This window comes from Vicugna pacos, unplaced genomic scaffold (genome assembly GCF_048564905.1).
Source record: "Vicugna pacos unplaced genomic scaffold, VicPac4 scaffold_77, whole genome shotgun sequence".
NCBI lineage: Eukaryota > Metazoa > Chordata > Mammalia > Artiodactyla > Camelidae > Vicugna > Vicugna pacos.
Window position 1 is genome coordinate 1,669,870 of NW_027328758.1, and position 26,757 is coordinate 1,696,626.

Genomic DNA, 26,757 nt, shown 5'->3' on the forward strand with positions numbered 1-26,757 from the left:
TGCTATGAGAAAATAAGCTATTAATACAGCAACACAGATGACTCTCAAAATAATTACACTGAATGAAAGAAGTTAGACAACATAGAGTAGATACTGCATGAATCCATTCATACAACGATCATGAAAATGCAAACCAGTATGTTGTGATAGAAAGCAGATCAATGGTTTCCAGGGGAAGAGATGGGGAGGGAGGGAGGGACAACAAAAGGCAGGAGAGAAGCTTTGGGGTGATGGGTATGTTCACTGTCTTGAATGTGGTCATGGTTCCTTGGGGATATACTTATGTCAAAACGCATTAAGTTGTACACTTTAAATGTGTGAAAATTATTTTGCCAAGTATACCTCAAAGCTGTCTTAAGAAAAAAGGCACTTTTGTCGACGCAACTCAGGGCCTTATTGGAGTGAGATGATCAGTCCCTCACCCTGTCTGCCTAACGGGAAGGTAGAAAACCTCTTACGGAAGATAAGATACGGATTTTTCATTTGCAATGTCTGCCATGTAATAAGGAATTTCTAGACATGCAACATGTCGAGACTATATGATGGATAAAATGAGAATAAGAAATATTAGACAAAGGATGCAAACCCCCAGGTGATGTAGGCATCAGAGTTACCAATAAAGGCTATAAAACACTTTTAATATATTCAAGAAAATAAGGAAATGATGAGAGAACAAATAACAGGGTCAAGACTTTCACCAGAGAAATATACTGGAATGTATTTTTAAGAAAAATCAAACAGATACTCTAGAACTGAAGCTTTCAGCTCTGGAAACAGGTAAACAGAGCTAATTAGGATCCCTTTTAAGTAAACCTTTCAGTAATGCCGGATAAAATACAACAACAAAAGTAACACAGAGATAACTATGGAGAGAGAAGTTCCCAGGTGACAATAAAAAGAGGACACTTAACGCCAAAATGGTAATCTTGTGAGCTGATGCCACCGCACCCTGGAGGGAAGGGGTTTTCATCTGCACATAAATAGGGATACAATGTCCATTTAGGAAAAAGGGTCCATATCAGACGTAGAAGGGTCTTCCTTTATAGAAACCTCTGCATAAAACGTATTGGACAACTTGCCTCTTCACTGAAAGGAAGACTCAAAGTTCTCCACCTGTGCATGCAGGAAAGTGGTGAAACAGCCGGTTCTCTAGGGAAAAACAAAATCTCCCTTAAAAAAATCTAATCTCCACGCCCCTGCTTTATATGAATGTGGAATCCATATTGATACTCCACTTAAGATTCCGGAACTCCCAAACTGAAAAATATAATTCAAGGTTGATCATATCACCTAGAGCCTTAGGATAAGCAACACAAAATTGTTCTCTAGGGAAACTTTATAAACCAGGATATAAGGGACAAACATAGGAAAAAAATTGTACTCGCTATAGAGAAACTCCCACAACTCTACACACACACAGACACACAACTATAAACAGAAGGAAATAAATGCCACAGGGAAGAAAGAGCTCACCGTAAAACACAGGATGATTAATATTCCAGAGCCTAAAATTATGAAACAATCTAAGAGAGAGCATAAAATAAGTATGACTGAATCATTAAAAGATAAAATGAATCTTATGCAACATAATGAACAATCAGGACATCATGTAAAAGAAAGCAGATCAATTTTTTTATAGAACTAAACAGAACTTATGGAAACAAAATACAGATATCATTTGGCATATAAAATTCAATGTATGGGTTAAGTAACATTTTAATCTTCAATATCTAGGGTGTTCATTAAAATTCAACAGTAATCTCTAAAGTAATTGTTTAAAAAGAGAATAAAAATAAAGAAGTCAAAATGAAGAATGCAAAATAGGCCGGTCACTATTCTAAGTTCTCCATCCATTTTATCACTTAATGCTCACAGTCTATGAGGTGGATAGTACCACTTTTTGTATATGAAGAAAGTGAGTCTCAAAGGGATTACATATCCTGGTTACATGGTTAGCAAGGGAGGGAACCAAGCCCGGATAGGCTGCCTCTACACGCCATGCCCTTAACCATGACTGCAAGGGATATAACCGGCAGGAGAAAAGCAGAGCAAAGCAAATAGAAATCACAAAACACGATGCCAGAAATACAACATCATCACTAATCACAATGTATTTAGATGAGATACAGAATGAGTTAAAAGATTTACAGATTTCATTTGTTTACCTGAGACAAAGCAGAATTAAAACTTAAAACTGGTTGAAAGCTTAGAAGAATACCAGAAAGAAGTCAAAAGTTAGAGCCAGAAAAAGAAACACCTGAGAAATACTAATCAATGGAAAGGGAATCACTCAAGCCCCCCTCAGGTTCATAGGTACCTGAAACCCACCTTGGCCTGACACTTACCAGCTCTGTGCGAAACACTCAATCCCCCGGAATCTTCGTTCACTCACCTGTGAATGTAAGGAACCATCCCTCCTTCCATCCGGCCAATTTGTATTGACTGCTGTGCCACGGGTACTGGTCAAGCCACCTGAGGTCCGTCAGTGAACAAATAAGGATCCTTGTCCCTGTAGGACTGAGGAGGAGAAGAACATAAACTACAGTCGTGACAGTCATGTGAAATATGTGGTATTCTCGAAGGTGATAGAAATAATATGATCAGGGAGAGGGGGTTTCTGGGGCAGGGACAAGGGGAAGGCAGTTTCCAGTTTAAAATGAGATGGCCAGAGCTGGCCTCACTGAGGACCTTGAGAAGGGGGCGCTGGTTGCTGAGCTTCCTCTAACACAGCACCGCACACTGGGTGACGGGAACCACAGGGGCTCACTGTCTCACAGCCCTGGGGGCGGGGAGTCTGCAGGCAGGGTGTCAGCAGGGCTGGTTCCTCCTGAGGACTGGGAGGGAGAGGCTGGTCCAGGCCTCTCTCCTTGGCTTGGAGACGACTGGCTTCTCTCCACATTTCATCACGTCATCTCCCATGTACACGTGTCTCTGTGTCCACATTGCCCCTTTTTATCAGGACACAAGTCATACTGGATTAAGGCCCACTCTAATGACCTCTTCTTAACCAATGACCTCTGCAACTACCCTATTACCAAATGGGGTCATGTTCTGTAGTCCTGGCGGTTAGGACTTCAGCATATGAGTTTGATAGAGACCGGCCACGGCAACAGGCCTGTGGGTGCAAATCTGATGTCCCCAAGGGCCAGCAGGGAGGCCAGTGTTGCTGGAGCAGAGTGAGCCGGGGAGAAAACCGGAGATGAGCTCAGCTTGGGGAGGGGGAGGAAACCTGTAAGGTCACCATAATGACTCTCGCTTCTTCACTGTGTGAAATGAGAAGCCATTGCAGGATTTTGAGCAGAGAAGATCACACCCAGGGTCTCACTCATGCCTGACTTAGGCAATGAGGATGAAAATATTTAGGCTTTTGAGCTGATAATACTTAGACTACATGATGGACTTTGAGTTGATGGTGTAGTAAATGAGACTATGGAGGGTGTTGGGATGGGGTGGATGCATTTTGCATGTGGGATGGACAAGAACCAGTGGAGCCAAAGGGAAGAACTTTGTAGAATAATGGCCCCCAATATGTCCACGGTCTGATCCCTAGAACCTGGGAATATGTCACTGTGCATGGCAAAAGGGACTCTGCAGGTGTGACTGTCAAGGACCTTGGGATGGCAGATCACTGTGGGAAAGCAAACGTCATCACGGAGGTCCTTAGAGGAGAGGCAGATTGGTCAGAGACAGAGATGTGAAGTGGCAGCAGAAGTCACAGTGACACAGGGCCCTGGGCCAAGGAGTATGAGCACCTATGCAAGCTGGGAAAGGTAGGAAGGTGAATCCCTCCCAAGAGCCTCGGTGTGGAACGTAGCCTTGGCCACATGTTGGTTTTAGCCCACTGACATTGATTTTGCATTTCTGCACCCTAGAACAGTGAGAAGATGAATGTGTATTGCTTTAAACCACTGAGTCTGTGGTCCTTTGTTACAACAGCAATAGGAAAGGAACTCAGGAACCAACATGAACATGAACCACAGGCTGCCTGCTGTGCTGGCAGGAAGTCCTTTGTCTCTGATCCTGGGGGAGTCTCCTGTCTTCTGGCAGCATCCACAAACTACCTCATGCTAACTTGGCAGCTTGCAGGTGGTCAAATCTTAACCCTGCACAGTTCTTGATATTTAGTTAATAAAAAAGATGGTGTCATCATGGGTATTTTTCCATCTTTTAAATACACTTCAGTCTTCTAATTGAGAGATGATGTAAATCGTTTTCAATCTTAATAATAAATAACTGTGGTTTTATTTGGTTACTTAAATTATGAATAATAATATTCACATTAGTAAAAGTTATTAAAATCAACATTCTTCAATGAAAATATCGTTTCTTTTTGCATGAACATGTATTAACTACAAGAAATGTTCCATGCTTTGTTCTACGATTTAGTGTTAGGGTCTTAAAGAATAATATTTTCCTCAAAATATATTATAGCGAGGGGATTCCTTTTGGTGGAACAGTTCCGGAATCAAATCTGGCGCATGGCTAAGGCCACAGGGAAACTAGAAATGATAGAAATCAGGAGGCATTATAAACACAGAACAATTTTTAAAGGAATTAAAAAACTGGATGTGTGAAAACAAAGAATCAGAGAATATTCTGGTGAAATAAAAGTATTTTTCAGCTTAAGCAAGACACTGGGTGAATAAATCTAAAATGAAAAAACCACCCAGAGATTAGCAGTGAGTCATGCATGCAGTGTGACTGATCAAAACCAAGTTGTTTCCAAACCAGTGTGCAGGCTTGCTGCCTTCATGAATCAAGTCTGTGTGGCACCAGGCCACCTTGAATACATGTTGATGAGGTATTTATAAGCCCTTCAACATCCCAGCTCCAAGCCCACGCACACGAGCCAGACGACCATCACCTACACATCTGCAAAACACACAGCATGGTGAATAGCACTTTTCTTGCTCAGTAGCCGGTGGCAGGGTAGTGTGAGCAGACAGGTATACAGGGACACAGGGACACAGAGGCACCTCCCCTCACTCAGCTGAAAAACTTCCGTGCATTCCTGAGTACAGGATTGTCATAAAATGCACCATGCATTGATCCTCCTCCTAGGAAAGAAACGACAGTGTTGTCCTCAGGTTTGAGCAAGGGTGGCCAGGGGATTTCAGAAGAGCTGTTTCAGCACAACCAATGGAAATGTCGTCCACCGTGACCACGAGAGACAAGTCTCCTTCCATCCCGGTAGGCACTTGGGCTCCTGATAAAACTGGGCTTAGTAAATGGTTGAGTAGAAGGCACAGACCTGAGGGGTGCCCCAGCAAGAGACAGGAGGTAGGGCCTGGTTTATGCTGCCATCAGGAATTTTCAAAACAGCAGAGCTGAGATGAATCATCTACCCCAGACTCCTAGCCTTAAGGTTAAAAGGGTGGCAGCCCTGACAGGCAAAGCAACATGCTAAAGGCAGAGCGTGGTAGTGACAGTGCCAGATGAAACGCACCGTGCCAACCCCATTCAAGGCCACTGACACTGAGGATGGGGCCAGGTTTCCAAGTAGGAGAATGAAACAGTGTAAATACTTTGTTCCCCCCAAAACCCCAAATTTTTTTTTAAAGGCACAAAAACTCACCTTAACTAGCTCTCTTCTGAGGGGGCTCTCTTCTGTCTCTGTCTTTCTGTCTGTCTCCATTTCCCTCTCTCAGACACAAACACATACAATTTTGTGAAAGGGCAATTCCTTCCATACAAAGACAGACTTCACATCTTCAGAAAGACACTTGACAAAGCACGTTTCTCAATTCAAGTCTTTGTGTGAGGTCTGAGCAAATGGCTTATTTTCTAGAACAATCGGTGGTTCCAAAATCAGGAGATCATCTTCCCCAACGGAAGAGTTCTGGTCTGTATTGATGAAGTTGGGGATGTCACATTTCATGAGCCTGTTCAGCTCCTCCTCTGGCCACCTGCTGCATCTGAAGGCTTCCTGGAGCCGAATATCACTGTCAAGGGCAATGGTTGAGATACCAGCTTTGGCCTTGTCCAAGTGGTCCACTTCATTGATGTAGCAGTGAAAGAGGGACCTAGATTCGTCATTGCCCTGCCAGAGAACACCTTGGGCACCAGCGGTCTTCCAAAGTCTGACACAAAGCTATTCAGTCTGAATCTCTTCTCGGGAGACTCTGCATTGCTATAAAGAACACCAAAATAAAAGATCGCTCACACTCTAGCTCGGTGACCTGAAGAATCATAGTTTTTGCCATCTACTGAGAGTAAATCCCTGCACAGAGCACGCTTACAAGCACTGGAAGTGAGAGACATCACTTCTGAACACATACAATTAAACCCAAGGCAAAAGTCTCAAGTGAGGGCCCTAGGACCATCCTGAAAAGACATCGCTCCCTGAGAATCCTCAATATTGGTGCCTCGAACACCAGTGTTTCTCAGTGGGACACTCAGATCATCTTCACCAGAATTACAGTCCTTTTTAAAATGCAGAATTCTGGGGTACACACCCTCAGAGCCTCCAGAGGTAGGGACCGGCAGTCTGTATTTTCATAGCCACCAAGATCACTAACCATGCTCAGGTTTAGCAGCGCGGTCTACATCGGGTCACCTGAGCATCGACAATGCTGTCTCACGGGGTGGGGGGGCCATGTGTGTCAGGGTGCTTTCCTACCCACGTGTCTCCCCTGATTCTCAGAACTGACAGTGCAGCCCCATTGGGCAAGAAATACCACCATTTCACAATGCATACGCAGGGAGCCCGACTGACAGATACAATCAGTGATAGGAGAGGGGACAAAACTCAGGTTCCTGATCCCTTGTTACACTTACTGTGGGACAAATGATCAGTTCAAGGGTAATAAATCAGTGAATGAGTGAATAACATGACTCTCGTTAGTCCAATGAGTGCCTGGAAGAGCGAGCCTAGGCACACTGAGAACCATAACAGCCCATCTACTTAATTTCCATCCTCCTCAGATTTATGTAAAGGTTACTTCCACCAAGGCAGTGACTCCTGAAGGGCAAGAATCATGTCTGAACAAACTCTCAAATCCAGAACAGAACAACTAGGCTCTGGAGTCTGTGTTTAGCGAGTGTTGAATCTCAGTGATTCCAGCTCTTACACCTTGCCTTCCCATCCCACCCCTCACGATATAGCCCTTATGACCAGTTCTCCCGGGGCTGGGGACACGGAACCCATTTACAGGACTGGAAGAATCTGATCATATAAACCATCCCCCAGATTATCATCAAGAGTCACCTGCATTTCAGGAATCGGTAATCCCAGAAGCTTTGCAGTTCAGGCAGGTGAGGGACTTTTATATCAGCTGTGTCTTCTACTGTGACTGCCTGGGTAACATCAGACACGGAATTATCAAAAGCTTGAGCTTTTCCTTTCAGGAATAATCTACTAAACAAATCTCGTTGACCACTCAACAAATGTGATGTGAAGATCAATGATTTACACAAGAGTACAACATTCACTAGGTCGTTGATTTTGAATCCGACAAAAATCATTTGAGAAAGATTGACAGAAGGTAGCTTTAATGCAAATTTACGTATTCTTACCTTTCAGTAAATCATCTTCTTCCCCTACTTATCACTTCACCCAAGTTTAAAAGATGTTTGAGAACAGGGATGTGTGTGCCAGCAATCTGTGACCCAATAACCTAAAATGTCACCTAGGAAAAAGAGGGAAGTAACATATTTTTAAAAAGTATGGTGAGGACAGCAGGGCCATCCCCCAACTCCACACTAAGAAGCTCTGAGTAATAGCTTTCCTGTCTGCCTGGGGCATCAGCTGATGTGAAAACCCACCTAGAAAGCACACTGTCCAGCAGCTCTTCCATAACACAGGCTACACTTTCTCAGGATTAAGAATTGGGCCAAGTAACCCCTTCACTGAAGAATAAACACAAAGGAGAACAAGAGAGTTCTTCCCCTCCCAAGGGGAGAGCCCAGACCTTGGGCTGCATGCACTGAGCCCACCTCCCAGGAGAAGGATAAACTGGAGAAGGACGTCCTGCGAAACTAGGGCAGCAAAGGTAGAGACAGGAACAAATTGACCAGCTTGCCAGGGACAGCCCCCTCCGTTGCTGCATTGGTGGCTGCCTCAGTCCCCTCAGCACACCCTGCCCACCTCCGGTGGCTAAGCTGTCAGAGAAACTGTGCTTTGCAACCTGGGGCAACAGAGGCTGCCCCCAGGCCAAGCTGCTGGGGAGATGGGAGCTAAACCACTAGCTCCCAAGTGGCAGGCCCCATACTCTCACCATCACCCCGCCGCCCCCGCAACTTAACTCACCCCCGTGACAATATGACCCTGAGATTTGTGACCTGGGAACGAGAGGCAGCAGAGGCCGCCCCCACGTCAGGCCTCCAGAGAGATGGGAGGTTATCCTCCAGCTCGCAATAGGCAGTAACCCTCTCCTCTCCACCCCCTGATCTCACCGCACCCACCTCCCAGGAGCAACCTGACCTGGTGTGGTGTGTCAGGCGAATCTTGGGCAGGAGAGGCCGTCCCCAGGCCAGGTCAGGGAAAAGGAGAAGTGGCCCCATTAGGCAGCTGCGACGGCTGGCTGCCCCTTCCCCTCGACTTCATCGCGCCCGCCTCCCAGGAGAAAGCTGACCTGGAGTTGGGCATCGGGCTTCTTGGACAGCAGAGGACGCCCCCAGGATTGGCCGCGGGGAAGAGAAGAGCAAATTGACAAGCTCCGTCCTGCAGGCCCTCTACCCTCGACGTCGCCACCCTCGCACCTTAAAGGCACCGCCCAGGGCGCCCCTCCCCAGCAGGCTGAATGGGACAGGTGTGTCTGCTGATCTGGGTCAGGAGAGGCCACTCCCACACCAGGCCATCGCGGAGACGGGAGCCAATCTACCAACTCCCCAATTCATCCCCATCCCCCCGCATCAGCCACCGCTCCTGCCCCTGACCTCACAGTGGCCTCCTCTAGGGAGCAGGCTGACCTGGAGATGGACGTCCGGCGAACTTGGAGCAACAGGGACCGCCCCCAGGGCAAACCATGAGGAGAAATGGGAGCAAATGGACCGGCTTCATGGGAAAACGCGCCGCTGCTTCCACCACCCCAAACGTATCACGCCCGCCTCCCGGGGTCAAGCTGACTAGGATACACGTGTCCCGTAACCCAGGGCAACAGAGGCCGCCCCCAGGACGAGCCGCGGGGAAGATGGGAGTAAATGGGCCCGCTCCCCCGCTGCAGGCCTCCGACCCCCGCCACCCTTGCACCCTGACTACCCTGCCTCCAGCCCCCAGCAGGCAAAGTGGGACAGGGGTGTCCCGGGACCTGGGGCAGCAGAAGCCGCCTGCAGGCCACGTGGTGCAGACATGGAGCTAATCCACAAGCTACCCCGGGGCAGCCTCCCTATCCCCGCAGCCACCAACTTACCAGATCCCTGACCGCACCGCACCCATCTCCCAGGAGCAAGCTCACCTGGAGTCGGACCTCAGGCAAATCTCCGGCGGCAGAGGTCGCCCCCAGGCCAGGCCGCGAGGGAGAGAAGAAATGGAGCAGCTCCCTGGAACGGCCCCCATCCCCCTGCTGCCGCCGCCGCCGCCTCCCAGGAGCAAGCTCACCTGGAGACCGGCGTCCCGCCTCTAGGGCAGCGGAGGCCACTCCCAGGCTCCGCCGCGGGGAAGAGCGGGGCGAATTGACCGGCTTCCCCGTGGCAGCCCCCCTCCCCCCGTGGGACCCGCACCTTAACGACACCGCCTCCACTCCCCACTCAGCAAGCTGAGTGGGACAGCTGTGTCCGGCGACCTGGGGCAGCAGACGCCGCTCCCAGGCCCGGCAGCCGGGACAAGGAAGCTATTCCACCAGTTCGCCAGGGGCAGCCCCGCTCCGCCCCTCTGTCGCTGCCGCCGCCCCCTGACCTAACCGCCCCACCTCCCAGGAGCAAGCTTACCTGGAGCCCAACATCTGGCGAATCTCCGGCGGCCAAGGCCCCCCGAGGCCAGGCTGCAGGGAAGAGAAGAAATCGACCGGCTTGCCCGGGCAGCCTCCCACCCGTCGCCGCCTCCACCGCCGCCTCCGCCGCCCCAAACCATTACACCAGCCTCCCAGGGTCAGGCTGACTGCGAGGATGTGCACTTGACTTCTAACCCTGGCTACGTGCCTAAGCACCTCCCTGCAACCCTACACTCCCTGCACCTCTACACCGCTGCCACTATCTGCACTTATGCACTGTCTGCACCCCCGCATCCCCTGAACTGCCTGGACCTTCCACAGCCCCTGCACCCCTGCCACAACTTACACTTTTACACTGCCTACACTCCTGCACCGCTGCATGTCCCACACACCACCTCTTGGGCCTGTGGCAGAGTTTCTGATGTTAGACCAATGCACAGGGACTCACATCTTTGCCAGTATATGATGCATCAGTGAACGTCTGGGGTTGGCTGCAGGAAGGTACATGTTCCCGTTCACTAGCCTGGGCCACTAGGGTGATCTCTGTGAGGTCACCCAGGACGGGCTCAGAGATGCTGTTCTCTGGGAAGGGAGGAGTTGAAACCGGTCTTGAGGGCAGAGCTGGGCTCACCAGGCCGTCCACTCTTCATGTTTTACACAGGGCTTCGGAGAAGTGAAATGCATCCGGCCAAGTAAGACCGGCCTGCTGTGCTCCCACCTCAGTCCTGGGCTCTGAGGCAGACCGACTGGCTCCCACCCTCAGGGCCAAGTTTGGGCACCTGAACGGTCCCTTTGAGGCATCCTATCACTTCTCAGGAAGAAGTCTCTCTGCTTCCACCCCATGGCCCTCCCTCCCACTGTGCTGGCCTCAGGAAGGTTCCTTATTTGGGGAAGAAGGCAGCCCACCCCCTACCCCACCCCTCACCTTGCTCTCACCCAGGCTGGTGCTCTCTCTGCCCTTCAGAGTCTGGAAGGCCATTCCTCTTCAGTTATGTCCCTTCTGAGATGGACTTGCTTCCTCTCAATTCTAGGCGAGGATGCACCATGGAATGCACTGGGTAAGAGAGCCAAAATAAACAGTTTCTTCTGTGAGGTTTTCTGTTTATCTACTGGGGCTGGGCTGTGTGTAGTTTGCTACAGCTATTCGTGCGAGAGGCTAAAGCCACCTGTGTGTCCTTGTTTACATCTCCCCGCTGTCTTTGGGTTTTCCCTAGACACTCCTGAGACATTTACTTCTTCTAATTTTATTCCTGTTATTACACAGGGGCCCTACTGACATGTACGTAAGGTGTTGGGGGAGCGGGACAGAGCAGGGCATCTGTAGTCCTGTGATTAGTTATCATTGAGACTGTGCCCTGAGCTGTGACCTCCACAAATGTTTCTCTTTCCCCCCACCCCAATTTGGGTGAGACAGAAGTTATTTCCCTTCCCCCATGTAGGTTAAGCTCTAGTAAAATAAATTCTCATTAAAACAAAACAAAACAAAGCAAAACACAACCCCCCACAATGGAAGAGAATGTTCTGGGTGTATTTCAATACAGCTATTTTTTTCCTTTCCTGGCAGGAAACATGAGGAGTTTTCCTATGATCTTCATTCTGAGAACAGGGTAAGGTCCTGGAGGTAAAATGCATGAAAAAGAGCAGGGGGCCCCTCTGACTGTCCCCCTGGAGTTGTCACACTCAGATTTCCTCACACTGAGCCTCCCGCTGGCCTCAGGGAACTGTTAAATCTGCCTGCCCCCGGGGTTCTTACAAAAGCGGGTACTTCCCTGGGAGCTGTGACTCTCCAACCCTGCCCGACTGCCTCTCTGGGTTGGGAGCAGCTTTCCCCCTCAGTTTTCTTGTGGATCTAAGAAGAGCAGTGGGTTTTCAGCTCCCTTGGCTCTGGTGTTGTTTTCAGGACAGAAGGGGCAACTTCTGAGCTCCTCACAAGCTGGACCAGAGGCTGGAGGCCTCCCATCCTCTGCCTCCATGCAATCAGTGGCTATGGTTCTAGCCGAGTTTCTGACGATGTGGATTTAAACACACACATCCCAGCCCCCACAGGAGCACACAGTCCCATAAATCCCCCTAGTTTCCACTGGTAACTACGGAGCCGATGGGGACACGGGTTTCGGGGCTGCAGAGGCCTGACTGCACGACTTGCTTTGCGGCCTATTTATGTTGTTGTTCTGGGCCTTGTCTGAAGTGGCTTGCTTACTGTATCTGGTACATGGGAAATATAAAATAATACTAGAACCTCCACTTTTTCTCCCTCTTGGGCCTTCCAACCTATACAGTAATAAGTGAACTCAGACGACCTAGTCACCACAATGAGGTCAGAACAGCCTGGCTCTCCTGAGTGATGGGCACTGACTTGCACGTTAACTCGGAACAGTAGGGGAACCGCCTTCCTCTAACAGGGCCTCTCCCCACACCGGGCACGCCCTCAGCTGAGACGGGGCCAAATCCCCCATTGAGGTGTGTGCCGGTGGCTTCAGTGTGATCTGGCCCTGGCGGGACATGAACCTGCAGTGAGGTGGAGGGTCAGGAGGAGGGGGTCCCTGCTGGGGTAGCAGGGGGCCCGGTGACACCCTGCCCAGCCTGGTGCCTGGGGCTCCCCAACATCTCCTATGGCCCCCGGGTCGGCTCTGGTCCGGGCCACTCCAGGCACCCTCCCAGTATCTCTTCATTAAGTCCCTTTTTTGCTTTTATCAGCCAGAGGTGGATTCTGTTGCTTGTTCAGTGAAACAGTGCATCAGGAAACCAGACTATTTCTAACATCAGTAAAATACCAACTTCGGTCAGATCGCCGGGCAGACCGTGCAGCCCAAATTCCCGCACAGGGCTGTGCAAATGTCTTACGTGAAGGGTCCTTATCATATGTCTTCAGAGATACAGAAGCTGGTGGTTCAGGTAAAACCTCAGGGAGGGATTGAGGAATCCAAAGCTGGTTGGTTTCAAAGACTAACCGGTCGGACCAGACCCCTGTGCTGTGGTAAGAAGCCTGGCTCAATGTCACGCAGACTCAGCACCCTAAGTGTCCGGTGGGGCTGGTGCTGTTCCCTTTATAGGCCATCGTAAGGGAGTCACTGTAGCCCCTTACACTCAGCAGGGAATCCATCCCTCTTAGCCCCCACCTTGGGGGTTCCATTTCACAAATCTCGGGAATGTTTAATTTTCATCTTTGTTTAGGAGGATGAAGGTGGGTCAAGAAGAGACGTAAATTCACACTTAGTGACACCAAGTCACAGCCAGTACCTCCTCCTCGGAGAGCTATGTGCTCCCACAGTGGTGGCTGGGGGCCTGGGCAGAGCCCCTCCACTGGATCCAGAGGGACTCACTCCTCTGGCTGCAACTGATAGGTTGGACAACCAATCCAGGGGGGACAGAGCATCTTTCCCGGGAATTTGGAACTGACACACAGAAATTAATTTCACTCATCTGGGGATTGGGAGGAGGGTGGGAATCAAATGAAACCAGAGCAGGAGAGAAAGTTGCAAGTGAAAGAGAGAGAGACAGAGAGACTGAGCTTGTGAGAGCAAATAGTGGGAAGGAAGGAAAACAATCAGGGGACAGAGGAATTCCAGTTCCTGGCTGTCTAGTTTGTCCCAGCCCATCAACGAACCTGCGGGATGGTTAATATCATTCCAGTTTTGCAGATTAGGAAACAGGCTGAAAGAGACGGGGGTTGGCTTCGGGTGCACTGTTAATTTAAGTGCCACTGGACCCCTCACTTCCCACTGCCTGAAGGCACCATGATCCTCACGAGGACCCTGCTGTGCTGACAGCCCAGCATCCTGATTAAAGGGACCCTGCGGGAGTGGGAACCTCTCTGAGTGTGGAGAGTTCCCTGCACCGAGATTCCATGCTTCAGTCATCTCCCGCTCACCCCAGATTAACGTCTCCCCAGCTGCACAGTCTCCCGATACTCTTCCCTCCCTGCCAGGCGCCCCCATCCTTACCACCGAGTGTACTGCTGGAGTTCAGGCACAGGGATGCCCAAAGGAACACGAGCCCACGGGCTGTACAAACAGCACACTCCCAGCCCCACCTGGGCTCCATGGAGATAGGCATGTATCATGTATCTAAGGCAATCTTCTTCTTCAGCTGGAGGCTATAGAGAAAAATAAAAGGTCCAAAACATCGTTCAGTGAGGAATTCTTCCAAGGACCTGACTCCAGAGTCTACAACCAGTTTTTCTGGCCGCTCCTACCCCCGGACTTTGGGTGAGGTGGATTATTGATCAGCACAATCCCCGGTGGCCCAGCTCCTGGGCTTGCCTGCCCAGAGGAGGCTGGGGGAATGGGTAAGGCCAGGGCACTCAGGAAGAGCACAGAGGCCCTGCCCTCACACCTCCGCACTTGTTAACCGTTCCCCAAATCTCAAGACATCGGACAGAGTGCAGCCACCACAATAATGAGATTCTCCCATCTCTTCACTCACTCCTGTCGGTTCACTTACATGCTGAGCATCCACTGGGTCACAGGACATGACACACAGGATGGCCGAAGGGACAGGCTTGGTCCTTCCCCCGGATCCTGTTCAATCTGATGGAAGAATGATCACTCATAAATGGTTTCTCAAAAGGATACATAGACAGAAGACAAACTGCAGAGTGAATCAAATTTTAAAATATAAATGAAGATCCCCCAGTCTCCCCGCCTAAGGTTAACAGCATAAAGAAAATAGATATTGCCTTTGATCACCAAGGAAGTGATCACCCCCTCTCAGGAGGAAAGGAGAGTTTTTCTTTGAGCAGGACACAGAAGTGCTCCATCGGATTGGACCAGGGCCTCTGCATTCATTCAGCATATCTGTATAAGCTCCTACTACATATGGGAATCTAGTAAGTAGACCCGTTCCCAAGGCTCTTGGGCTTTATTAGTCAACAAAATAGACACGACTCCCCATCACTGGGGGCTCAGAGTTTTAGCAGAGGAAACAGGCTGCATGTTGGGGGTAGCAAGAGCTTGGGGAAAAATAAGTGTGATATGAGCAAGCTCAGGTGATGGTGGTGGGGTGGGAGGCAGGCAGGAGGGATTAGGCAATCCTGGCAGATCGCACGGAGTAATGAACTTGAAGCAGCATAGATCTGGAGGAAGAAGGAAGAGCCAGAGCCAGAAGCCCCCAGAGTGATGGGGAGAGTATGTGCGGAGAGGCAGAGCACGCGGGTCCTGGAAGACTTTGGGACGACTTTGGCTCCTAATGAAATTTTGACCCTTTTAGTGAGTTTTGATGGGATGGGTGATGTCCAATTTATGCTTTTGTTTTGTTATTTTGGGGGGGTAATTTATTTATTTTAGTGAAGGTGCTGTGGTTTGAACCCAGGATCTCATGCATGCTAAGCATATGCTCAATCACTGAGCTACACTCACCCCATCAATGTATGCTTTTATAGGCTCCCTCTGACTCTGTGTGGATGAGATTGTAGAAAAGCAAAGATGGAAGAAGGAGGCTATTTGTGTCCAAGAAGGGGCTGAAGGTGACTCCTAGGAAGGTGGGGAACAGGGAGTAGGTGGTTAATGAATTCAGAGTAGTCAGAATTTTCTAACAAGCTGGATTTGCTGTGTGTGTGTGTGTAAGAGAAAGAGAGAGAAACAACATGGTTCCAACATCTGGACCTGGAAAATGGGATGGATGTCCTCTCCATCCACAGGGGATGGGACAAGATGGGGCTGAGCAGGTGGAAAGGGGCTGGAATCAGCTCAGTTCTTAAATGTCATGGTTAAGGAGTCTATTAGATATTGCCACAGAAATGCCTAACAGACAGAGGAGTCTAGGTTTTTTTCTTTCTTTTTAACATTAAAAAATATAATTTAATTGTATTAAATTTATTATGTGAATGAATTTTGAATTTTATTTCATGCCAAGGTATATGTTATAATAGCCAAATGGAAAATATATCAGAAAAGGGGAGAAATGAGGGCTTTCACATAAACTGACTGTCCATAAAGTAGGTAAAATTTCAATAAAACCAGTCTTCAGTGCAAAAACCTCATCTTTGTGTTACATAAAATTAAATAAAAAAGGAGTATGTTGATGTATCATTATTTCATGTTACATAATAGCCCCAAACAAACACACTGTTTAACTATGAGGCTTGTAGAAATACTATTCCCTTTACTGACATAAATACAGAAATACAGAAAGGTTCTAAGGGAGAATAAGCATCTTAGTGGAAATAATAGAGATCTGAGCATTTTACATGATATGTATGGACTGATTCAAAATTTGGAAAAGTAATTTACACAGTAGAACATATGTATGAATGTGAAAGCAAGATGAAAGAAAGAAAAAGAAAATGAGTATCAGGGAGAGAGTTCCAAATGGAAAGGGCAAATCAGGGAGTTTTGGACAAATCGAGAAATTGATAGCATGTCAACTTCCAAGTCTGGTTGCTTCCACCAAAAGTATAGCAGAGAGATATAGGAGAGACCCAGGACCCAACTCTGGGGCACATTCGCAGTAAATGTTTGGAAAAAAGAGGAGACGTTGGTAAAAGACCAGCCAGTGGATCGAAAGCACAGCGATGGGCTGGAGGCCAAGTAAAGCAGGAACATGGGGGCGGAGGGTTGGAAGAGCTGGGTCAAATGCTGCCAAAGGGCCACGCATGATGAAGACTGAAAACTGACCACTATATTTAGCAACATGGGGTCACTGATGGCCTTGACAGAGCAGTTCCCATAGAGCAAGGGATCAGGGGAAAAGCCAGAGTGGGTGCAAAATGGGATGGCTCAAGAGAATATGCACACAGTGAGTTTAAAATACGCATTACAGATTTGCTGCAAAGACATGGGGTGGCAATTGGTGGGGGCGATTTTGGGTCAAGGAGTGTTGTTCGTTTCTTTTAAGAGGATGGACTTTTATATACTGATAGGAGCCAACTAGCAGGAGAAGAAAATAGATGAGGTAGTGACAGAGAGGATGGATGTGGGAGTGACAGCCCGGAGAAGATTGGATGGATGGGCCCCCTGGCGACTTTTGGATGATCTGGCTTTCGATGTCACCTGTAATAAGAGGTGGGGCAGCAAGAGTGAGGTCACAGACATCAGAAGGCGAGCGGATGTGCTGGGAGTGCTGGTGAAAGTTCTCTTCTGTTGGCTTCCGTTTGCTTTGTCAAAGTAGAAAAGTAAACTTACCAGCTGAGGAACGAGGAGGAAGTGTTACTGGAGTCATGAGCAGAAGATACGAAAGAGCCTTCAGGGACAATGGGATAGTGAAAAGAACAGAGGGAGACGCGGGGAGTGTGCTCTCAGAAAGTTACATTTTACCTTTGAGGTCCCCAAGTGTTGGATGTGTGATTGTCCTTCCTGCTGTCTACGAAATAAAAATTGAATATGGTTCAGGAAAAACGCTATTTCATTCTAAGAGGCTGCCTGTTTCTCAGGATTGGTCATCTTAAACTGCAAACACTACAGAAATGTTGAAAAGAAGAACTTGTGTACCCAATGACCCACTATTTTCTATAAATTTGGTTGCTATTTAATTCCTCTATCAATACCACAGAACCGATACTGTCTAGGAAGGAGATACATCGATGCTTAAATGGAAATGAAATCTGTATCTTTTTCCTAAAATCCATGGCTTCCTTAACATCCCATTCCCCTTGGAATATAGGGGAGTCAGGTATAAAAAATGAGAAACAGTTTGAGAAAATCCCAGATCAGAATTACACAGCACAACCTCAGCTCAGAAGTATACAGCCGTAAAAATGTTTAGAAGAAAATCTCCGTAACTACTCTTAAAGAATTTTGCAAACCTGGGCCTGCCCAGATGTTTCTAAACTGGAGAGGTTCTCCAATCACTTGACCGGTACGGGAACCAGAGTCTGGTCAGCCTTTTCTGTAAAAGCCAGAGAGTAAATATTTTCAGTTTTGCAGATCATTTTGTTATAACCATGCAGGTCTGCAATAAGAAAGCTAAGAGCACTGGGTGACAGGAAACAAATGGGCATGGCCACACCCTCCCTTCCACTCAAGGCAGATTCTCTGTGGTGGGGAGCTTTGCCACAATGACTTGTTTCTTTGTTTCCATTGGTTTCTTTGTTTCCACCTTACTGCTCAAGCTCAGAACTTCAAGTGAGCCTGGTCCTTCAGCATCCATGCAGAGAGAAGGCTGAGCGGGGGTGGGGACCCCACCTGACAGAGAAGAGAGATGGCTTGTTAGCATGACATGAGACAATCACACTTTCCGGGGAGAAAGGGAACAAAGATAAGGGAGGGGAACAAAAATAAGGGAGGGGAACAGCAGTGGGACCCCTGGGTCACCTTCCGGGCTTGCTCTCCTTCCACGGCCACCCTGGGGGTCTGGGTGGTGTTGGAACTCAGCTACAGTGATTAGGCTGAGGGGGCTCAGGATAAAGGACCCTCCGTTGCCACACCGGGTTCCAAGCTCAGCCCCTCTAAGTCTACCCTCTGAGTTTCTGGAACTCAGCTGGAAGAATACATGATCAGGCCAGACCCAGAGCCCAAGCCAAACACGACAAGGGTCACGTGGGGTTGTAACCCCGTGCTCAGTGATCGGGGTCTCCTTGCAAATCTGCAGAAATTCCTGTTCTGCCTCATTCCTGGGAGAAGCCCCACATCTCTTCCTACTCTGTCTGTTCTACTCTTGAGGCTATTGTCCTGGAGGGATGCAGAGTCCTTGAACCTGGCCCTTCAAACGCACATAAGCAGCCTGTTCAATAAAACAAATTATGCACTTTTCCACATTTGCCAGTTTTTTGATTCCAGAAAGGCTGCGGGAATCTTTCTCATTGTCTCCTGTGCCCCCACCTCTTGGTGGCCCTCTCCTCATGGAAACACGATTTCCCACAACTGCACCCTGCCTCCCAGCTTGTCAAAGGGGAGTGACCCACAAAGACACAGGTGTTTCTGAGGATCCTGTCCCCCAGCAGAAAGCCTACTCGGGAGCCAAGGACAGGGATCTGGCCTCCTGAGCCGCTCAGCTCTAATTGAAAGCCTAAACTGGGGACCCCGAATATTGCTGAATGACTTCCTTAGTCACCTTGGCCGGAGGGGCCTGATTTTTCGTTCCAGGACTGGATGTAGTGCAGCCTCCATTTTCAGGGCTGACATTCATGATGGATCTATTTCCTCCAACTGCACCCCAGGAAGGAGAGGCCCTTCCATCCCACTGGTAAGAAACCCATCCCAGGGGAGTTCCGAAGCACTGCATTGCTGTCAGGTCCAGCATCCCTACAGAGTGGCCCCTCCCCCTGAATGAGCCCCTTCCCTGGGCCTTCCCTGCCCCGACATGACAACACCCCAGGTGGTGCTGTGGAAGGCAGGGAGTGCAGTAAGGGGTGGGGGGAGGAGAGCCCCTTGCTCTGGAGTGAGGGTTCTTGGGGAGACCACAAAGCAAGGCTCACCCCACCCCATACCCCAAACTCTTAGCCCAACCAACACAGGGGCCGCTCTGCGCCCTCTCACCGTGGCTCTCCTCTGAGACTGCACCCAACCCGGCATCTGGCACCCCAGCCCTACCTCCCCTCTTATGACAGATACCGTCTTCATGGAAACTGCCTAGCAGCGCGTATTCAAGGCCGGCAGCTGGCCTGGCGGATCTGCATTTCAGGTGCCCTACCTGGCCAACCATGCGTGCCTGGGCTCAGTCCTCTATCTTGCCCACCGGCAGCCTGGGTCCACGTCCGGTGCAAGCGGACGCCGCGGAGCCCAGGCTGATCCCCACACACAGACAGGTGAGGGTGCCCCCGCCCCGCTGCCCCGCTGCCCCGCCCACTGGTGGTAGTACCGCCCCAGCTTCCGGCCGGCGCCACCTGCAGGTGAGGACCTCCGCCCGGCCCCACCCTCCACGGCCCCGCCCAGCTGTTCCATAAGCCTCCCCCCACCCCCGTCCAGGCCGCGCCCTGGCCCCCATTGGCTCCGCAAGTTCTGCCCTCACACAACTAGACTCGGGAGGACGCACGACGCATGCGCTAGGGGAGGGCCCCGAGGCGTTGCCATGGCTACAGGCGCCGCGCCCCTCACGGGCCACAGTGCGCTTCTGGGGCAGGGAGCGGGCTCCGGAAGTGTGTAGCTGCCTGGGACCATGGCGGTGCTTGCTTCTGGGGTTGGCGGCTTGCTTGGCCGGGCGACTAGTTCTGGCCTGGTCAGTAGGCGGCGGACATCCTGTCTGGGGTGGCGTCCCACAGACGGTAAACGTACTTCCGCGCCGAAGGCGGGGCCGGTGGAAATGAACCGGGGTGGGATCGGGGTTGGGGTGGTGGCCAGGGATGGTTGTGGTGCCTGGGAGCGTTTTGGGGCGGGGCGGGGCAGGGCTTGGGCACAGCCTCAAGCTTTCCTCTCCCTCAGGCCCTGGGGCTGGGGCCGCGAATCTGGGTCTCCCTTGGTGGCCGCGGCCTCCCAGAACCCCCCGGGAAGGGCAGGCGGAGGACCCATCTTATATGAAGCGGGACCTTATCCGGGTTTTGAAGAGCCCCAGAATCAGATGTTGGAATGGGGTGGTTTATCAGCCTTGTTTATCTGCAGGGAAATTTCAGTTCATTCCAGATGTTGGTTCCTTCAGTCAACCTCAGGAATAAGACACAAGGGTCAGTGCCGATAAGCAGTTATCTAGGGCTTAACTCAAAATAAACTATGCGGGGTGTAGGGATGGTAGATGGGACACTCTCTCTTGAAGTTAGCAGTTTTATGGGATTAGAGGCCCTGGCTGAGGATTACATCCTCATCTGCAGTAATGGAGGTTGTGAGATACACACAGAGAAGGGAGAGGTGTGGTGGCGGTAACTCATTACAGAATCCAGGACCCTTGCCTGGCTCTAATGTAGAAGAGTCTCACCTAGGATAGGGCAGCAGTTATCAAAGTGTATCCAAGGCCCCTGAGGTGCAAGACCATTTTCATAGAAACGCCGGGATGTCACCTGCCTTTTGCACACTCTTGCTCTCCCGAGTTCCTGTGGGGTTTTCCAGGGAAAACCTGGCCTGTGATATCAAAAAACAGGGAATGCAGAGGCAGATAGGAGAATTCAGCTCTCACCAGTCCAAAAGAGATTTGCAGAAATTAAAATCACTGCTATTCTTCTCACTAATGATTTTTGTTTTGAAAAATAGAATTATATTTTGTTTAAGAGTATTAATGGTAACATACAGCAGATTGTTAATATTTTTAAGTGAATTCATGCACTTTTTCTAACTTCTTATTCAACTTCTAACACAGGAAATATTGATAGATTTAACTCACATAAATAGCAGACTTTTGGGGTTCTCAGTAATTGTTAAGAGTGTATAGGGTTCTGTAGAACAAGAAGTTTGAGAGCCCCTGGAGAACGGGTGCTCAGGTGATAGTCAGGTGCTTAGTGGTGTTAGATGGACGCCAAGATGTCTTCCGCAACTGCTCCCGGACTTGAAGTAATTGGCCACATTGAAATGGGCAGACAGTGCCTCCACTTTACAAACCAGAAGCTGCTGTATGTGTCTGGAGTCTAGGCCATGGGCTGTGCAGGGATTCCCGTTGTATCTGTTCTATCTAAGCGGGGATTCCTGTGAAGAGGCCTGGCCCTGAAGACCCGCTCTCCTTTGCTCCCTGCCAGGTACATTCTGTGTGACTTCAAGCTTCCAGAGGGCTTCAGCCTCCGTAGGAAGGTCTGCATCCACATTGCCTTCCTCCTGAAGACCCTGCTGAGGATGGAGGAGCCGGTACTGGTGCTATCCCCTTGGGGCCACCTTTACCACTGGCAGAGCCCCGACATCAACCAGGTCTGGATTCCCTGGTCGGATTCCTTTGACCTCCCAAGTCTCAACAGAAACATCCCTGACATTGAGTACGAGCAGTTCATTGCAGGTGAGGCGGTGGTCATTTAACTGGGGCCAGGTGGTCGTTGTTCTGGTTCCGATCTGAACATCGGGCCATCTTACTTTGGGCTTGTCAGTCTGCTTAGGGGCCTTGCTCATATTTCCCACACTGCAGGTGAATTTGGTTTTTCCATAGTTTTTTCGGGAAATCAATTTGAAGTGTTTGAGCTCTATGTCCCCTCACCTCTGAAAACCCTGGCCTCCTGGTGAGATGGAGCAGTGACAAGGAGGCCACTGCCACAGAGACCTTGTCCCAGAAGGACTCGCTCCCTGTGCACTCAGGGTTGTTCTTACCTGTAGGAAAACACGATGTGTGTGTAGCATGGGCCACATGCTTGAGAAGGTATGTAACTGCCCATCCAGTATAATTTGGTCCTGCTCAAGCTACACATTTTAAGTTTTGTAAGAGGGAAGACTTCAAGATTTTCTTTGAATAAAGGTATTTAGAGCTTATCAATTTTTTTAAATTGAAATGTGGTTGATCTACAATGTATTGTTAGTTTCAGATATACAGCTGTTTTGTTAGTTTCAGGTATACAGCATAGTGATTCAGTTGTACGTATACATAGTCTATTCTTTTTCAGGTTCATTTCCATTATAGGTTGCAAGATACTGAATATTGTTCCCTGTGTTCTGCAGTGAATCCTTGTCGTTTGTCTGTTTTACATAGAGTAATTTGTATCTGTTAATTCCAAACTCCTAAGTTTTGTTTATAAGTCTGTGAGTCTGTTTTTGTTTTATAAATAAGTTCATTTGTATCATTTTTTTAAAATTCCACATATAAATGATATCATATGATACTTGTCTTTGTCTGACTTATTTCACTTAGTGAGATAAGCTCCAGTTCCTCCCAAGTTGCTGTAAATGGCCTTATTTCCTTCTTTGTTATGACTGAGTAATATTCTGTTATATCTAAATACCACATCTTTATCCAGTCATCTGTCAGTGGACGTTTAGGTTTCTTCTATGTCTTGGCCATTGTAAACAGTGCTCCTGTGAACATTGAGGTGCAGGTATCTTTTGGAATTAAGATTCCCTCTGGATATATGCCCAGGAGTGGGATTGTTGGATTAGGTGATAAGTTTTTTTTTTTTTTGGTATTTTGAGGAATCTCCATACTGTTTTCCACAGTGGCCGCACCAAACTACATTCCCACCAACAATGTAGGAGTGTTTCCTTTTCCCCACACCTCTCCGGCATTTATGGTTTGTGGACTTTTGATTGATGGCCATTCTGACTGGTGTGAGATGATAACATTTTAGTTTTGAGCTGCATTTCTCTGATAATTGAGCGATATTGAGCATTTTTTTATATGTCTATTGGCCATTTGTGTGTCTTCATTGGAGAATTGCTTGTTTAGTTGTTCTGCCCATTTTTGGATTTGGTTGTTTATTTTTTTCTTATTAAGATGTATGAACTATTTATATAGTCTAGAAATTAAGCCATGGTCAGTCTCATCTTTTGCAAATATTTTCTCACATTCCCTAGGTTGTCTTTTTGTTTTACTTATGGTTTCTATTGCTGTGCAAAAGTTTATAAGTTTAATTAGGTCTCATTTATTTATTTTGGCTTTTATTTCTGTTGCTTTGGTTGCTTAGATTGCCCTAGGAAAACATTGCTGAGATGTGTGTCAAATAATGTTTTGCCTATGTTTCCTTGTGAGAAGTTTATAGTGTTTTGTCTAATATTTAAGCCTTTAAGCCATTTTGATTTTGTTTCTTTTTGGTTTTTTTGCGACTCTATTGTATGCTTTTGATTTGTGGTTACCTTATTCTTCAAATATATCAACCCATTGCTATATCTATTTCCTTTAGACTGATAATCACGTAGGCTCCAACACATCCTAAGAATAACGAAGAAAAAAAGAAAGAAAAAAATCTATATTTTCTTGCTCCCCTTTCCCATTCCCACCTTTTTTTATTTTGATGTCCTTTTTCATTTTTACATCTTTATGTTTATTCTCTTGTAACTCGTTATTGCATTTCCAACTATGGTTGTCCTGAATCTATAGCATCCTGCTTCCTTTCTGTTTAGAATAGAACCTTTTAATATCTCTGTTAGGTTCAATATTGCTGAGTTATCTCCCCTCCCCCCTCCCCTCCCCCCCAGACTCTGAATACTCAGTCCAGGATAGCTAAACCATTCTAGCCTTCATCGGTTTTGGGAAAGCAATCTTCAGAGTGGGAAAAAACATTGAAAAATAAAATTCTGTGAGTTGCTTTCTACCCTTGCCCAGAGATGAGAAACATCTGAAGGTGGAGGAAAAAAGTTGGAGGTGGGGAACACAAAGTCTTTTCACCTTTTGCTACTGAAGAAATGATTGCTTTTGTAATTAGTGATGATGCCTTTTAAATTGGTGAGATCGAGATTCCACAGCTTCAGCGCCTGTGAAAAACCAGCCTGGAGAAAACTCTCTAGGGCCCCTGCAGTGGGAAAGGCAGCCCCTCTGAGCACCTGTTGTTCTGTATTCTTCCTACCTCCACACGGGTTCGCTAGGCACCATGCAGGACAATGCAGTTACCCAAGGTGGAGGACGGGGAGACCCCTGCTGTGTGTAGAGCCACAGGAGCCCACACTTGAAGGACAAAATGTAGAGTAGTGGGGCAGTCATAGGAACAGAGGATGGTTGAGACCCAGGATAGTGTCCTGGAGTCCAGCAGCCAAGGTTGGTGGGGCAGATGGGTCCCTGGGGCATGGGAAGAGTTTGAGGGGTCTGAAGCAAAGATAGGAACCAAGAGACTGGATTCGTGTGGGGGTACAGTGACCCTTGGGGGCTGCAGGGCAGCTCAGTGAGCCCAGGGGGAATGGGCACTTCCCCAGAGCTGGGTTGACAGGTCACAACCAAGTCACTGGGGACCGAGAGGCACTGAGTCATTTTAAACTTTTTGTCCCTCTTCCTGGAAAAGAAACTGCTGCCTGTTAAATAGCCTGTGTCTTTAGTGAGAATAAAAGACATGAAGCAAGATTGCCTCAAAAGTCATCCATTATGTAGTTGCTAATAAGGGTCAAATGCAAACTTGAATAGATGAAATGAATCATTCATCAGAGGATTTTAAAATCCTTCAAAATAAAAATTCTTGTTGCCTTTGTTCTTCATTTCAGGGTTCACTTGGTGATAATAGTAGTAACCAAAGCAACATCAAACCCTTACAGAACTCTGTCCTGCTGTTCCAGGAACGCTGTGTTCACGACAATCCAATGAGTAGGCACCACTATGAGTTCCACTTTAAAGGTAAGGATATTCATTAATCACACGGCTAATAAATGGCAGAGCTGGGACTTGAACCTAAGCTGTCTAGCCCCAGAGCCCCCTCTCAGCCCCTTCACTGCAGCTCATCACTTGGCATGCCCGACACAGGCCAGCATATAAGAGCAGCGTGACCTTGGCCAAGTTTGCTTCAACGCTTGGTCTCTGTTTCCTCATCTGTAGAATGGGGGTGTGGGCAGTGAACTCTGTGAGCTCAGTGGTCACTTCGTCCAGCTCTGCTTTTATACTGCTTTGAGTTAATTCAGTAAGTATCCGAGCCCCTACATGGCCCACACATGGGCTGGCGCTTTGCTAGGCCGTTGGTTACGGAGAAAAGTAAGATCAGCCTGCTTCTCCGAGGAGCCTGTGTCCCTCCACGGGAAGCAGCTGCGAGGCCCAGGCTCCCTTGCTAGCAGTCAGGGGCTGGGCAGGAATGTCTGATAAAAGAAGGTGGAGGCAGAGCCCCTCCGGGAACAGTGGTGGCCACACAGCTCTCAGGAGCGAGAGCTTCTGTGCAGGCTGCTGAGAGGGGAGTCCTCATGAGGCCAATAGTCCCCCCAAACTAAGCCCTCAGGACAAAGATCCAGCCAACCTTTCAGTATCACAATAGAGCCAGTTCATCCTCATCACTGTGCCTCTGTGCTCCTTTGTCCTGGGGCCTCTCTTCCCCCTACACCCAGACTTTTCTCCCTCTCTTCTCTGAGTGTCGCCTACTTCACCCGTGGTCCCTGCTTCCTGGGTAACCATCTCTGGAGTTGACACTTTGCCCCCTCTCACACCCCCGTTTGATCAGGAGACTGGGTTGACTTCCTTGTGCTCACTTTCCACCTTCAGATCATTGCTCCTCCTCTCTTGGGAGCACCTGGAAAACCCAGATCCTTTCCTAGCAGTGCCTGCCACCCTGGCCTCCCTGCTCATCTGCCTCAGTCAGGAGAAGCTGGACCACAAGCTCTGTATTGCCTCACCTCCTACCATCAAGACGTCAAATTTGATTCTCCCTCCACCACCCAGTATGGTCATTGTAGGGTCTTCTTCTCTGTCAGCCTGAGCCAGCCACCCCCCATTCACCCTGTCCCCAGGCTCATACCCGGGCGTGTCTTCTTCCCAGGTCAAGCCTCTCTCCTTTATGTGCCCAACTCTATCCATCCAGCTGCTTCTCCAACAGCCTCCCTGGCCCTCCTTCACCCTCACTGGGGCATCAAGCACTGACTCCTCTGATTTCCTGCCTGTCCACGTTCCTCTTACTTCCACTTCCCCACCTTCCAGCTCTGCATCCACAGTCAGCACTCTCTTTATGACAAACAAAACCCCCTTGACCCTTGATCTTTTCAGTTCCTCACCAGGACGACTTCCATCTCGGTTCACCCAGCTCTATTTGTTCTGAGCCTGCAGGCAGCAGGCTCTCCCAGCACAGATTTCTAAGACTACAAATCAATGCCCAGCATGTTGCCACTGCCAGGCAATCCTCCAGGATTTCTCTAGTGAGCACATTTCCCCACTTATCACTCAGTGGTATCAACATTCTCTGCTCTCTGCACACCTCTAAGCTTCCCTCTGTCTCTTCCCTGACTCCCAGCAGATGGCCTTGCCTCCTGCTTCAGAGAGAATGACATGTTACTTGAAGGGAACTCGCTCACCTGCAGCAAATCTGCTCACCTCACCTTTTATCTGTCTCTCTCCCACCTGGACTCTAGCTGTAGTTGTTCTTAATTTAGTGAGTTTAGTTAACATATATATACACAGTTAAAATCATAGCACACAATAGGCTACCTTCTAGGGCTTACTTTTTCAATTTAACATAGAGTGTATGATTCATCCATTCCATTGCATGTACCTGCAGTTCATT

General features: G+C 48.7%; 4 long non-coding RNA genes across 6 annotated transcripts; 1 reads left to right on the forward strand and 3 right to left on the reverse strand.

Annotated features, from left to right (window-relative positions):
• Window positions 1–1,080: 1,080 nt before the first annotated feature.
• On the reverse strand, window positions 1,081–5,787 carry LOC140694664 (uncharacterized). The gene is made up of 4 exons (XR_012070249.1): window positions 5,576–5,787; window positions 4,869–5,057; window positions 2,393–2,517; window positions 1,081–1,149 (listed from the first exon to the last, which is right to left on the reverse strand). It is a non-coding gene; the product is annotated as an uncharacterized lncRNA (long non-coding RNA).
• Window positions 5,788–5,862: 75 nt separating this feature from the next.
• Window positions 5,863–9,125, reverse strand: LOC140694653 (uncharacterized). Of its 2 annotated transcripts, XR_012070236.1 has the most exons (5): window positions 8,911–9,125; window positions 8,423–8,591; window positions 7,516–7,628; window positions 7,208–7,296; window positions 5,863–6,130 (listed from the first exon to the last, which is right to left on the reverse strand). It is a non-coding gene; the product is annotated as an uncharacterized lncRNA (long non-coding RNA). The 2 variants fall into 2 exon arrangements; XR_012070235.1 differs by lacking the exons at window positions 8,423–8,591; window positions 8,911–9,125 and adding an exon at window positions 7,765–8,021.
• Window positions 9,126–9,654: 529 nt separating this feature from the next.
• Window positions 9,655–13,903, reverse strand: LOC140694660 (uncharacterized). 2 transcript variants are annotated; one of them, XR_012070244.1, is made up of 4 exons: window positions 13,814–13,903; window positions 10,806–10,923; window positions 10,318–10,451; window positions 9,655–9,920 (listed from the first exon to the last, which is right to left on the reverse strand). It is a non-coding gene; the product is annotated as an uncharacterized lncRNA (long non-coding RNA). The 2 variants fall into 2 exon arrangements; XR_012070245.1 differs by lacking the exon at window positions 13,814–13,903 and having other exon boundaries at window positions 10,795–10,912.
• Window positions 13,904–21,402: 7,499 nt separating this feature from the next.
• Window positions 21,403–26,000, forward strand: LOC140694650 (uncharacterized). The gene is made up of 3 exons (XR_012070232.1): window positions 21,403–21,653; window positions 24,767–24,896; window positions 25,746–26,000. It is a non-coding gene; the product is annotated as an uncharacterized lncRNA (long non-coding RNA).
• The last annotated feature ends 757 nt before the right edge of the window (window positions 26,001–26,757 follow it).